Raw genomic sequence first — 14,844 nt, 5'->3', positions numbered from 1 at the left:
AATCGTATTGCTGAGTCGGATCGTCCTGAGACAGCATGAGGGGTTAGAGAGGGATTCACCTTTGATATCCATACATGTGGATGGGGCCACGCGGCTGAGTTGAGCAGGAGAAGCCATATCGAGAGGCCTTGTGTCCCAAACTCATGGCTGTGCTGAGAGAAAATAGAGCACTTACCTCACTCCGCGTATCCACCATAGGACCAGCCAGGTGTCCTTGTGGCACAACACATCCACCTGGTCATGTGTATTTGTGTGTATCGCAGTTGAGTGCACGAAGACAGGGGACTCGCATCCGTAGCGCCCCTGCTGCAAATGTTCAGTGTATCGAACCGTGTGATCCAGAGAATGAGGAAACTGCAATTTTTCTGAAACTTAAAGTGCTGGTGCCCCTTGGGCCTTTGGCAACCAAAGATTCTCCTCCCGGCCCTCCACCGAGGTACAGAGTGGTCTGTGTACCATCTCTTGGTTGACAGCAGGTCTCCTCACCTCTGGGTCGCCCGTTTCAGGGATCCTTCGAAGCCCTCCTGGGGTTCTTGGCGCCAGACTGAGGAATGGGGGCATCAACTTCCTGCGGAAGGCTCTACACTGAGGCTGAGCCATCGGCTCGGGCTGTGGCAGAGTCGGTATTGCTGCCGCAGGTGGACACCCTCGGCGACGATGCTGTGATCGAAACCTCATCCTCATCGCGAGCCCCGAATGAGATATTAAGCCCGCTCTAATGCGAGCCACCTGACTCATCCATGAACTCGACTGGTGGAAATGAGTGTGCTGGGGAATGGGTGGTCCGTGGGGATTCACTCTGCGGAAATGCTCCCATTAATGCCCCAAAACTGCTCCCATTAATGCCCCCAAACCTGCGGCCTTGTGCATGTAAGTAGAAGGACTTACATTTCTCTCTTTGAAAGAAATAAAGCCGCATTCGCAACGTTGCAATGGTCACTTTCTCGCAGTGAGAACATGAGCCACCCACAAATGTTGTCTTATCAGATCTATGGCCGATACACGTGAGGCAGCGATCGTGGCAGTCAGAGGATGAAAGACATTGACCTCAACCAGGAACTGCATGTAAACAGAAAGGCATCTTTAAAAAGATGCTCTCCATCAGTGCTTACTCTTTTAGAGAAAATATACTCTTTTATTTCTCTCAAGTGTGGCTGCTGAAGCACCCAGGGGCATTCTCTGCACTTGTCTGTGTGAGAAAGGGAGAACCACTGTAATGCACTGTATATAAAAAATAAGTTTTTACACTTTCGCTTTCAGAGGTGAATGAAATGCTAGCTGATTTCTCTACACTGCTCAACTCCGAAGAACAAATCTGAATGAGTGGTTGCAAGCCATCTCCTTTTATCTCTACTTACCAATTCTCATTGGCCCTTTCTCAAATATCAGTGATGTTTGGGGCTCCCAAGTTCGACCCCTAGTGTCACTACATCGACACAATGTCGAGTGAGTGACAGATAGGGAACTTGTTTTAAGTTTGTTTAGTTTACTTGAAAACGATACAAACGTACTTTTAAAGGCTAGATTAAGAGCTTTGGAGGTATTTAATATTATGTACCATGATACTGATTGATTACATATTCATATAGCATGGTATTTGCATGTATGATACCATGCAAGAAGATAAAGTAAAATCAAATCAAATAATACCAAATAAAAAAACATGGCACTTTGTGGCACTGTAACCTTGTAGTGCCTTAACATCATCTAGCAAGGTGAACAGTTGACGCAGCTTAAAAACTGTGTTGCCCTCTGGCCTAAGTAAAGCAGAAAGATTGGAATAAATAAACCTGAAAATGTTATGCTCTGTAAAACAACAATTTACTAAACTCTATTTTCTGGTGGGGACATTTAATTAAATTGGAAGATAAATAGGGTAATGTATAAAAGACACCTTATTTGCATCTGTACGGTCATGCAAAAAAACGAACTACTAAGTTCAAACTCTGAATTGCGCAAGCAGGTTCTTTGAACTTGTTATCTGTTAGCACAAGGTCACTTCTAGCTAGAAGCAAAAGCAAGCAAGGTCTTTTTTTTTTTTTGTTCTTTTTTAAATTATACTAAAAGCTGCAAGTAAGACTCAGGCATCTATTATGGCTCAATTAGACAGGTATAGCGGGATTTAGGATTTTGCTTAGGGCCCCCATTTGCTCAGAGATGGCCCTATGTTGTCAAATCAGCTCCCTCACATGTTCCATGTCAAGCCAATCAGCTCACATGATGTAAGCCGATAGGTACTTTGACATGTAATCGGGTTGCCAATCATCTTCCGTACTCTGTCCACATGTCTAGATCAACTACATGAGGATTGTATTCATGTCCAAATGCAGCATGTCTTGTGTTTTTCTAAGTGTGCAGCAATAGCAATATATCCACATGCTTAACTCAGTATTTCTGTGTATGTTCTAGAAGTAGCACATGTGCATACTTACTCTGCAGCAACAGCAGCAGTGCAGCAGATCTAGTCTGTCAAGTCCAGTATCCAATCAATATGTCACACCCACATTAACATGCTAAATCTTTCTCAGAGTTGTCATGACTGAACTTTGATTATGCAACAGCTAGACAGCAATATTTAAAAAGAAAAACTTTGGGCAAAGCATCAAAGAGCACGCAAGAAATAAGAGAAAAAAGATCTGTATTGGCAATCATTTTTGCTGTTTTATCCCAAATCTCCTTCACTTTCCACATTTCATACCTCCATTTTTACCTCTAACTTCATCCCTCTTTCTCACTTCTATGTTTAACCCCAAATTCCCATACTGTCTCCTTCCTTCTCTATTCCCTTCACTTGTGACATCCAAATCATGGCACAGGATCTGACAGAGAGAAAAACAGAAGCCTCATCATTAAGTCTATCAAAAAGCGGAGATCTGCAGCTGTACTGTTCTCTCTGCTGGGTTGATTCTCTGCACACAAGTTCCTCTCCCAAAACTCACTCAAACAAAGGAAGGAATTAAAATGGCAGGGGAAAAATATTCCCCATTCTGTGCTGGAGACCTCCTTTGTTCTGATGTGATGTGAAAACACAAACTGCACATGCTCACCCCTTCTACAGTAGTGTAAATATCTGCACTTGTTAAAAGAAGAGGGAGAACTTGAAAAAGTTATGTGGCAATGGGGAAAGAGTACAGTGACGTGGGCCACTCAGACTAATGAAAGTGAACAAGGAATTTGGGAAAAAAATAGAATTTATAGCTTTGCAAAACTATATGAATTCTTTTGAGGGTTCATATCAGGGAGAGTAAGACCTCATTTTGAGTTTGTTGGAACGGCTCTTACAAGCAAGAGAAATATGAAATTAATGAGAAATGAATTCTTTGATTCTGCCCAAATGTCTGTCCAACTTCAGAAGAACTTAATACATACTGAAGTCCTCCCTGAGAGCTACATGAAACCACATATCAAATGTGAGACTTTGGGTTGTTTACTGTGCAAGAGAATACTGAGTAACCCTCACAGCTACCCTTCCTCTACACATAAAACATTTGCCAGTACAACTTGCTAATCATGCATGTAATCAAATTAATTAAATAACAGTTCAGACTGATATTTAAGTGTTTTTGGTTTCCTAAATAAGAGCCATTAGTTCGAGAATCGGAGTACATTGGCCGAGCTGTGTGTTTCACGCTGTATATTTAAAAGAACCGCTCATTGGCGTCACTAATTCTGGAATGGGATAACACTGGACGTGCAGTGTGTCAAGCTGTAGATTCAGTAGAGGGGCAGTGTTGCTGTTGAATTGCACTGCAGGAAACTCTGACAGAGTATTTTAAACATAGTCTCATGAGAATTTGTTACAATAATATAAGGTTGAGAATTCGTACCAATTCATATGACTTCATTCAGGGGCGTTGCTAGGATCTTGATACATTGGGGGCTTAGCCCAGAACCCCCCACCCACCCCCGCCCGCCCGCCCGCTTTTGGTAACTACTTCTTCTACTCATAGGCACATAATAATAAGCAATAATAATATAAATGGGGGGTCTGGGGGACCTCCCCCAGGAAGTGTTGGCCATTAAACACTTCATTTCCTGCATTCAGGTGCATTTTTTTTAGCATTTTAAATGATAGGTAAAAAGATAGAATGCTTTATTTGTAGAACTGTAACAGCTATTCACAGAAACACAAATAAAAAATACATGAATATTAAATAATTAATAATGTATCCTGAATTTTACTTGTAACATTGGATAATGGGAAAAGGTAGAGGTGACTTGTTGAGTCAGTGACATGAATCTAATTATCTATTAATCTAACCAAATTAACCTCAAAAACATGAAGTTTAGTACTGTTTTCCGAGCTCACTCACTTTGGGATTGTAGCCGAGGCCGTTTGCTGGCCTCAGGAGGTGGAGGACTGCCGTCTTGACGGCGCATAAAAAATTGCCGGATATCCATTTTTACATTAGACGTTTGGGCTAGTGAGTGACGGATGAATCTTAATGCAGTCTGCTGCTTCCTGCTGATTGGTCAACAAGACAGCACGCTGTATATAGCTGGTAGTAGTCAATATCGATGCACGCAGCATGGAGCGCATTATGAAAGACTTCGTCTTAGGTTTAAACAACCTATGAAACTATTAATGAACAATATGAAACTAAAACGACATAAGCTTAATTTAAAATGGCTTAGGAACTATCTATTTAGAGGTGGATAAACGCAATTTAGAGGTGGATAAACCCACTTTGGAGGTGGGTAAACGCTATTTCCGAATTTTGGGAGGTGCGTAAACGGCGTTTATGTGCGTTTAGCCTCCACTACATCCCTGAATAATGTTAATTTTCACATCGTGTTTCAATCGCCAAATCAGATGTATAGGCTACTTCATCTACATTCCTCACGAGAAACGGATTATGGCTCACAAAATGGATTAGCTATAGGTGAAATAGTAAGGTCCCACGTACTTTATATATACAGTACATGTTCTGCATTAATACCACAGTGAGTAACTTACAGGGCTAGTAAGTTAGACCAGGGTTTGCTTAAGAGCCTTCACCGACCTGAGCTTAATGATGAGGAACGAGCCAGTAGATAACTCTTCTTGCCTCCCTCGTATCGTTCATGACTCCTTATTTTACTTTTTAAAAAGTGTCTAATGTCCATAATAGCTACCACCAGAAGCCACAAACAACAATGACAGTCAAGCCCTAAAGCTGTAAGTTAACCGATGACTCTTTCAGGCTCTCTCCTCTGGTGCGCACTCTAAATACAAGCATTCTGTAACCATAGTAACTTTGATCTGCTTGAACACATTTTAATCGTCTTTAATACATGATTCGAAGGATAGATTAAAAGACCCGGTACATTTTTTAAATAAATACAAAATTATTAAAAAATAATAATAATTATCAATAAATTAAATTTTTTGAGATCCGGGGCTATAAAAAAACATCCGGGGCTGAAGCCCCGGATGCCCATGTCTAACGACGCGCCTGACTTCATTCATATAAATCAACCAATCAATTAGGCTTCAAAAACACGTTCGGTCATCAAGAAGTGTCGCTTTCGTCCATTTTACACATCAGGGATTTTAACATTAAAGGGTTAGTTCACCCAAAAATGTAAATCCTCTCATGATTTACTTACCTTTAAGCCATCCCAGGTGTGTATGAATTTCCTTCTTCAGCAGAACCAAAGTGAAGATTTTTATAAGCACATTTCAGTTTCTCCATACAATACAATACAAGTAAATGTGTGCTATCAGGCTGCTGGCTGTTTGACGGCCCAAAAATCATATTTAGGCAGCATCAAAATAATCCACATTGCTCCAGTCAATCAATTTATGTCTTCTGAAGCAAACCGATAGGTTGGTGTAAGAAACCAATCAATAATTAGAACGTTTTTAACTATAAATCGTTACTTCTGGCCAGCACTGTATTTCTGTTTGAAATGAACTAACTCTTGTGTGACGTTCGTTCCTCTTTGATTACAAAGTGTAGGCTTCCAACTTCTCGCGTGAACGCGTCATTGCTCTTATGTCACTGACTTGCACCAATGCTGGCAGGAGGTGATTTTTTCAAAGTTTTTACACAAACTTATCGATTTCCTTCAGTAGACAGTAATTGATCAACTGGAGTCACGTGGACTACTTTTATGCTGCCTAAATATGCCTTTTGGACCATCAAAGAGCCAGCAGCCTGATGGCATGATGGCATACTTGCATTTTATGAACAAACTGAGCTGAAATATATTTTCACTTCGGTTCTGCTGAAGAAGGAAAATTATACACATCTGGGATGGCTTAAGGATAATGAGAGGATTTTCGTTTTTGGGTGAACTAAACCTTAAATATCATGGTTATATTTACACCCTCTATATGTTAAGGTATTACACTCTATGTTTAGGTTTATGGATGTGGTTTGGGTAAGGGGTTACAGTTAAAAAAAAACAGTTTTGGATTCAAACGGAACAAACGGCACATCAAGAACAAGGACATGAGGGAAGCATCTCTCATTGGTGGGTGTATACCTCATTCAATTTCGTACATAAGAATTCAAATTTGTATTGGTATAAATTCACCACCTCATACTATTTTGAAGAATTCTCGTGAGATCAGGTTCATATTTTAGTATGATGTTTAGTTCACATCTGCAAAAATATTAATGTTCAGAAAGAATTAACCAAAAGTCATGAAAATCAAAAGGTCCTAGTCTTTGTTTCCAAAAGGTTTTGCGGCCAATTTCCCAAAAGCACTGTTGCATGGAGAGTGACTTTCTTAAGTAGAACTTTAAGTGCATCCTCGCATGTTCATATTAAGTATAATTTTGTACGTTCAAAAATTCATAGAAAATGCTCTAAACTGCTAAGATCGATAGTTATGGGGAAACAAGGCCCAGATATGTTTAAAAAATATTCACGATTCCCAACCATATGGATAAATACACTTTTTCTCAATACATAAGTGTACATTATTCCAAAGAACAAGAAAATGTTCTTCATAATATTTCATCTAAACGTATTAACTTGCACAGCCACTGAAATTATAATAGATTAAAAAATAAGTGTTACTATTTTGATACTTTGAGAAGCTCTTGAGGGTAAACTTGACTTTTTAACCAAAAGTGAGTACCAGCAGTGTTTCATTTTGATAAATGGCTTCATTCTGTCATGGAACAGCTACTTTTCCTGATACAACCAAGACACACCCAGAGTTTTTATTTATTTATTTTTATGTTAAATATCTCATTTTCATCAGATATGTCACATTTCAGAAGTAAAATAAGATGTGAATGTCATTTCATATTGATTTTAAACACTGTTGGCTATTTGATATTATTGATATAAAAAATACAAGGCTGAGTGCATCCAGCGCAAAACCAGAGCTCCTGAATTGAGCTTATATATATGAGAATATTCACAAATGGAGTCTATATTTAGAACACTTTCATACTTGTCATGTTGAAGAGCAAGACCTCAACTTTTCATTCATTATGACAGGTCAACTGCGGTACCACAAACCTTTGATATCCAGATGTCATATGGAACAGGTTCATGTTTCTATGTTGTTCTAGACATTTGCTTTGTGTGAATCAGTTACTTGTTACTTAATTCATCCTATGCAGTAATATACAGGGGGTTTTGATTGCCCTGTAAAAAAAAACAAATTGTGTGCAGAAGAAACAAATGTTTTTTCTTTCAGTTTATTGTTGTATGGAGTGGTTTGTGGGTGGGAATGGAGGGTAAATTTAAACAGTAACACTTTACAATGAGGTTCCATTTGTTAAAGGAATAGTTCACCCAAAAATGATCTCATAATTAACTCACCCTCATGCCATCCGTGATGTGTGTGACTTTCTTTCTTCTGTGGAGGGCAAACAAAGATTTTTTTAAATGTTTTAGCTCTGTAGATCTATACAGATAGACCTAGATCCATAGAGGCAGTGCTGGCTAAGCGGTTAAGGCTCTGGGTTACTAACCAGAAGGTCAGGGTTCAAGCCCCAGCACTGCCGAGATGCCACTGAGCAAGGCCCTTGACCCTATCTGCTACGGGGGCACCATATCATGGCTGACCCTGTGCTCAGATCCCAGCTTAGCTGGGATATGTAGAAAATAAAGAATTTCAACGTATATGTTCAAAAAAGTTATAATGTGTGACAAAAATAAAAGCTTCCAGTGGTTAAATCCATATCTTCAGAAGCAATAGAATAGGTGTGGGTGGGAAACAATATTTAAGTCCTTTTTTACTCTAAATCTCACATGTGAAAGTGAAACAGGCACCACATGTGACTTTCAGGAAAAAAGTAAAAGTATATTTGGAGATTTAGAGTATAAAATTTACTTAATTTTGTATGTTTCTCAATCACGCATTTTTCCTGCCAGCCAATTACACTCTTTTTAGTGTCTTTGCAGGATGCCCATGTCTTCCATTAAGGGGAAAAAGTGATTTGGAAAATACTGTGGACATTAATTAGGTATCATCTCCCGCAAAATAAGTGTATTTTATCCAAACCAAAACAGCAGCGTGACAGTATCATCGTTGAGCCCTGTAATACACAAGCTGCTTGGACCTCCCCTGTAAGTACACAAGCTTGGTACAACAGACTCTTCAGGTTCTGACATGTCAGCTTTAAAATATACATAATTATCCACAGTTCTCAAAACATGTCTAACCTTACATCTATGAAGGCGCTAAAAGGCTACTAAGCTTTTCAGGTCGATGAATAACAACTCAAAGTATTTTTCCGATATTTGGCCATCAGCCTCCCACCGATAATCAATAACAGATAACTGGGTAAGAACAATATCGTCTCGCTGTAATACTGTGACCATTTGTTCTCAAGTTTCTGTCATTTTATTTCTATCAGGAAGACTCGCAGACTTGAGTGCAATATAAGATAACATTCATTTGATGAATATAAAACAGAAAGGTAATGTCTCTTTTTAGTGTAGGCCCGCCTGGCGGTCCGGAAGAAGTTGTACTAGAACCATCATATCCTGCCGGAGATAGGAGGCAGGGGCAAGGAGCCTACCCCTATGCAGGACGGGACACTGCTGGTGATGGTGGTGGAGGTCGCCGTGTTAGCACACTGAAACAGCAATGTGATAGATTGTGAGCAGACTTCTAAAGCAATGGCTTACGTGTGATTGGCTAGGAATTATTTCAATGTAATCTCTGACTCCCTCCCTCGTTTCGCTTCCAGGAGTTCCACAGACCAATGGTTGCTTTTGATAGGTATTGCACAAGCCTGCTTGCCCTCGTTGGAAAGCTCACACTATAATGGGATATCTTTCAATAGGGTATTGCAGGACAACATCGCCATTACCATATGGCTTTATGTATGCTGTTCACCTTGGCAAAGATAACCATTAAACAACGGCCTTTATTGAGTTGTTACAAAAATATGACGTAATTGCATGTCCAAATGGAACCCCATATAACGCTGGACGTGAGGATGGGATACATTTCAAGGAGAGCGGCTGGAGCATAGGAGCTATATTGAAAAATGTGCCTGGCCATTTCCCTGTGAACCGTGATCCTAGAAAGTAACCCCTGAATCCTATGGAGGGAGCCACGTCCATGAAAAGGGACATGTCATCTGGAGATTCGGGGCAGCATGGTCAATTCATAAATAGGAGAAGTTGTCTACGGAATGAGCTAGTGTGAGGAGGCAGGTAGCTTGCTTGTTTTGAGAATAGAGCGTGATGCCTAGAAATTAAATAGACGTGGTCCCCATTGTTTTGTTTTTTTCTCCCCCTAGCTGGAGCAAATACGGTGAGAAGAATAATGTCTCAGCTTCATGAGAATCATAAGTGTTCTGTTGTTGGCTGTAAGAGTGAACATAAGAGTTTTTATGTACTCCCGGCATCAGAGCCACAGAAGATGCAGTGGACAAGTTTTGTTTTTAAAGGAAATGTGCCCCAAAACATACAAAAATGTGTGTATGTTTGTGCAAATGATTTTACACTGGACTGCTTTGTGAATGAGTGTCAATATAAATCAGAAATGTGATTCTCAAGCATGTATCAGTACCAACTGTTCGTATTCCGGCTTTATACTAAAAGACGTAAATATCGCACTTTATATTTTGTGAATGTTTGCAAATTGCCTTTCCGAATGTGCTTGTTAGCTGATTCCACAGCTAGTGCAGCTAAAGTTACCATTGTAACTGACTGTATTCACAGAGACCATATACAGTATATATATATATATATATATATATATATATATATATATATATATATATATATATATATATATTCATACATATATGGCTGAACTCCGAAGCACTAGCTGTAAAGGCACAGCCCTCTTACGGAAAGGGGGCAAGGAGCAGCAACTCATCTGCATTTAAAGAGACACACACGAAATCAGCGTGTTTTTGATTCCACCTAAAAGAGACATTTATAACACAGTATAATAAATGATCCGTGGGGTATTTTGAGCTGAGACTTCACGGACGCATTCTGGAGACACCTGAGACTTATATTACATCTTGTAAAAGGGGCATCAAAGGTCTCCTTTAACAGTAGCAAGATGGTATTAATGAGCTTGACTCGGCACAGGTTTTATCCAATGATTGATGACCTACTTACCTGCTACTAAAACGTAACATCCCGGCCATGTGCATTGAAAGTGAACGGCATCATATCGAAATGCTTTGATACTTAAAAGTAAAGTAGTTAGACTGACATGACTGTTAAACTCATGAGCTTTGAAATTTGGAACATTGATAAAGCCCCAATGCTTGAAGATCCCCATAGATTGAAACGTGGTCTGACGAAGGTGGGTGAAGGATTTACGAAGACATGGCATACAAATTTCTGCACTTTAATGATGCCTGAATGAGTAATGAAATGTAAATATGCCGTGAAATATGAATTACCCCCTGTATGACCTGATCGTATGGTGAATACGTTAGCACACTGAAACAGCAATGTGATAGATTGTGAGCAGATTTATAAAGCAATGGCTTACGTGTAATTGGCTAGGAATTACCCAACTAATGGTGCGATGTACAGCTGCTAGTCTTCTTGCCAGAACTACACTGCGCTTACATTTACTGCATTACATAACATAACGATTATTTATGCTTAACCGGAAGTTAAGCCCACAAAGCATCATGGGACTAAAGAATATTGTGGATAGGATTTTGTCATTTATCAATGTCACAGACTTGAAGTCAACACTTTAGAAATTGTTAATTTTACACTTGAATAGTCGTTCTCATAAAAACACTGTGAAAATGTTCATTTTAACTCTGTGGGGGTCAAATGCTCGATTTAATATTTACAGTGTAAGATGAGACCTCTCAAATGTTTTCATTTGACAAAACAAATATAAGGCACCTGAAGACACATTTCAAGGTAAAGTGCTTAAATTAAAGTAATATACTTTCTCCTATTTTCAAAATCTCCTATGTACAAAATTAACCTTTGAATGTTTTTATTTTTTTAAATAACAAATATAAGAGATAAGACTCATTCTCCTTTTCCTACAAATGGACTCTCTCATTCTCCTTTTCCTACTACCGGACTCTCTCTCTCTCTCGCTCACACTCTCTCTCGCTCACACTCTCTCTCTCTCTTTTCGCCAAGTGACCCTCTGTGGTTCAGTCAACCCTAAGCAATAGCAAAGGGCAAGCACAGAGGAGAGGAGAGGCACTCATTAAACATTCATTGCCTGACTGCATATATCTGTCACACATTAATGTGTGCAAAACGCATAATGCCTGCAAGGGGATTGTTGGCTCGGTTCCCACAGGTGGGACTTGCTGACAGAAATCAATGCAGTTGCTTGTCCATATCTTATACAAGGTACACAGAGGAGAACAAAAAGTAGGAAAGCGAAGGAGAGAGAGTGATTCAAAAAGGAATGGATCTGAGTAAGCATATTCTTGCAGTGGAGGTTTAATTTTCACACAACTGTAGAAGATGGTCTGGCCTGAGGCCAAACCCAGGAAACCAATCCAGACCCACAGAGAAACACTCACTCTCCTTTCTGCCTATGGTCTGGTGTTCTCTGAGAGATGTGAGTTGTGTCGACTCACACCCACATTGATTTTTGAAGACTGGATTGAAACTACAACCTCAAAGTGTGAATATAATATCCTTCATCATCCTCTCCACATCGGAAAAATCCACCCATGGGGACCATTCAACTTCAACCCACATCTAAAAATAGAAAATTGTGTGGCTATACAGAAATTAAAACAGTCTAAAATTACCAAAATGCCCATCTTTAGACTGGATTAACATGCTGGTCTCAGCTGACCACGTGACTTCTTCTCAAAGGGTGTGCTAAATCTTTGCTGACCACCGAGTCCTAAAGGGGAGTCATGAATGGTGGACAAAGTCTTCTCGCATTTAGCTTTCCCTCACTGGCCAGCAGAATGGAAACCAGACCACAGGCTATTAGTGTCACAAATGCTAACCCATCTCAGTGGAGGACAGGGAGCTTGGAGGGGAGATATTATAGGGGTGAGAGTGATTCATGGAGCATGGATGACTTGAATGAGGGTTTATTTAATGTGAGTCAGTGTCTTCACTGGAGCTGTAACAGTGGGGATGTCTGAATATTTTAGAGCAGAAAGGGAGGCACTGTGTGTGTGTGTGTGTGTGTGTGTGTGTGTGTGTGTGTGTGTGTGTGTGTGTGTGTGTGTGTGTGTGTGTGTGTGTGTGTGTGTGTGTGTGTGTGTGTGTGTGTTAATATGGCCTGTGGGGACGATGAAACAGCTCAGATGTATATTGTGCTTATGTGTGAGTGAGGATGGACTCACTCAACTGCATAATTGAGTGGGATCTCTTCCAGCCCCTCAGAGCAGCAGTTTCCTTTTAGCTCCTCTTCAATTTCTGCAGTTCCTTGATATCTAAAACTTTTGACTTTAGCTCTCAGAAGCCACACACATTGAGAACCAGAGTGGAGACGACTGACACTATGGCATACAGTGTTCACTATGATCCAACCACAATGGAGCTCAATTTGTTTATAGAATATGATAGGCTTTGAAATGTCTAAAGTGTTTGAAATGAACGAAATTATGCACCATTTTCTGAAGTGGTTATTTTGAATAAGCATTATCTTAATTTGTTAGTCAAAAAAAAGCATCTTGCTGTCTCAAAATTATTTTTATACATTTACAAATTGTGAAACCTTTTAGGTGTGTGGTAAAAAGCTCCCTTGCCACCTTAAAGAAAAAGAAATTAAAACAAATGTTCAAAACAAACTTCTGTTGTTATTTCTATTAACCAGTGTTGGGTAAGTTACACAAACATAGTAATCCAATTACTAATTACTTCTCTAAAAATTATAATCAGATTACTTTACCAATTACTTCATTGGAAAAGTTATCACATTACTAATTACTTTAATTTTAAGTTACTTTCTAAAACACTTTTCCTCTCAACGAATTCAAAACAATGTCTCTTTTTCCTCCTTGTTCATTGTTGTACATAAGTAATACACTTAGTACCTCACATTTCTCCCTCACATTACTTGTTATATTATAGACCTCACTCATTACAGGTCTATAATTTATACTTTAAATTAATTCTACATAAATAATATTATTTCAAAAACATGTGTAATGCTAATAATGTACTTAAAAGTAATTAGATGAATTAAAAGTCAGTAATTGATTACAAGAATTTTAAATTGAACGTGTTACACTACATTTTGCTGTAAAAGTAATTCGATTACAGTAACTAATTACCTTGTAATCGCATTAAACCCAACACTGCTTTAAACACAAATGATGTTGCTCCATCAATATTCAATAAAAATGCGGTATGAGTACGTGTTGTTTTAAGATTTCACTCGAAGCTTCAGCTCTATACTGGTAAAAATATATATTCATCTGGACTTCAGTTGAAACAAAGAACCTCCATTTAACTCTGATTTAAGAAACTCTTTGTTTTCTCACAAATTTGGGGACGCTATATGCGTGGATGTTTTTTTTCAGTCCGAGCGGAAGCAATGTCAGGAGTGCGCAGCCACACAGCTTAGTGTTACGATTGTGTGGGAAGCAGGAGCAGGCAGACAGGAGTGTGGATCCAAGTGCGGGTTTTATTGTAACAAAAACAGAAAACACAGGAACAAAATAAAAGGTCCACGATGGGAAAACGCAAACTGAAACATGAAGAAACAGACAAGGGTTATCCCGCACGAACCAGGGTTACCCTCGAGCGGACCAGCAAACTGCAGAAAACCAAAACAAGGAACACATGAGAGCTCTAACAATGACGAACGTGCAACGTGGCATACATTCAACAAACGACAAAGGAAAGGGAAAACAAGCGGGTTTAAATAGACAGGACACGGTGATAACAAATTCACGAACAGGTGCGGACAATAACACTGTGCTGGCAGAGGGAGCCGGGAAAGATGGGAAATGTAGTTTTGACACAAAGACAGTGAAACAGGGGGCGGACAACAAGGAAAACGTGACATGGAATTTGACGTGCTGAGTGAAACCGAAAACACGGACCGGACCACAAGGAATGTGACATGGAATGTGATAGGTGAAACGGAGAACATAGGGCAGACAACACAGGAACGTGACACTTAGAGGGAACAGCGGTCATAAGGTAGCATTGTGTGAGGAACGTAAAGTAAGTGTTAACCAGCTGTTTAACTGTTATTTGTGTGAAATTGAATAAAAGTCATAGCTGTTGTAGAACGTCCAAAGTTTATTTCACTAGGAAACTTCTGTGATACATACATGAGTCACGTAAAAATCTTATCACAAAATGTATGTATAGTAACACGATTCAGATCAGGCTGAGTTTGTTGTTTGTCTACCTGGTGGACCAGCAAAGCCATGTTGTATCAGATGAAATTTAAATGAATAGATCAGAAGATAATATTCAAAAAATGCAGTGGCGGGCCATGCATTTAAAGTCTAG

The sequence above is a fragment of the Xyrauchen texanus genome, chromosome 10, assembly GCF_025860055.1.
Source record: "Xyrauchen texanus isolate HMW12.3.18 chromosome 10, RBS_HiC_50CHRs, whole genome shotgun sequence".
Classification (NCBI taxonomy): domain Eukaryota; kingdom Metazoa; phylum Chordata; class Actinopteri; order Cypriniformes; family Catostomidae; genus Xyrauchen; species Xyrauchen texanus.
Note: the sequence above shows the minus strand (reverse complement) of the source record.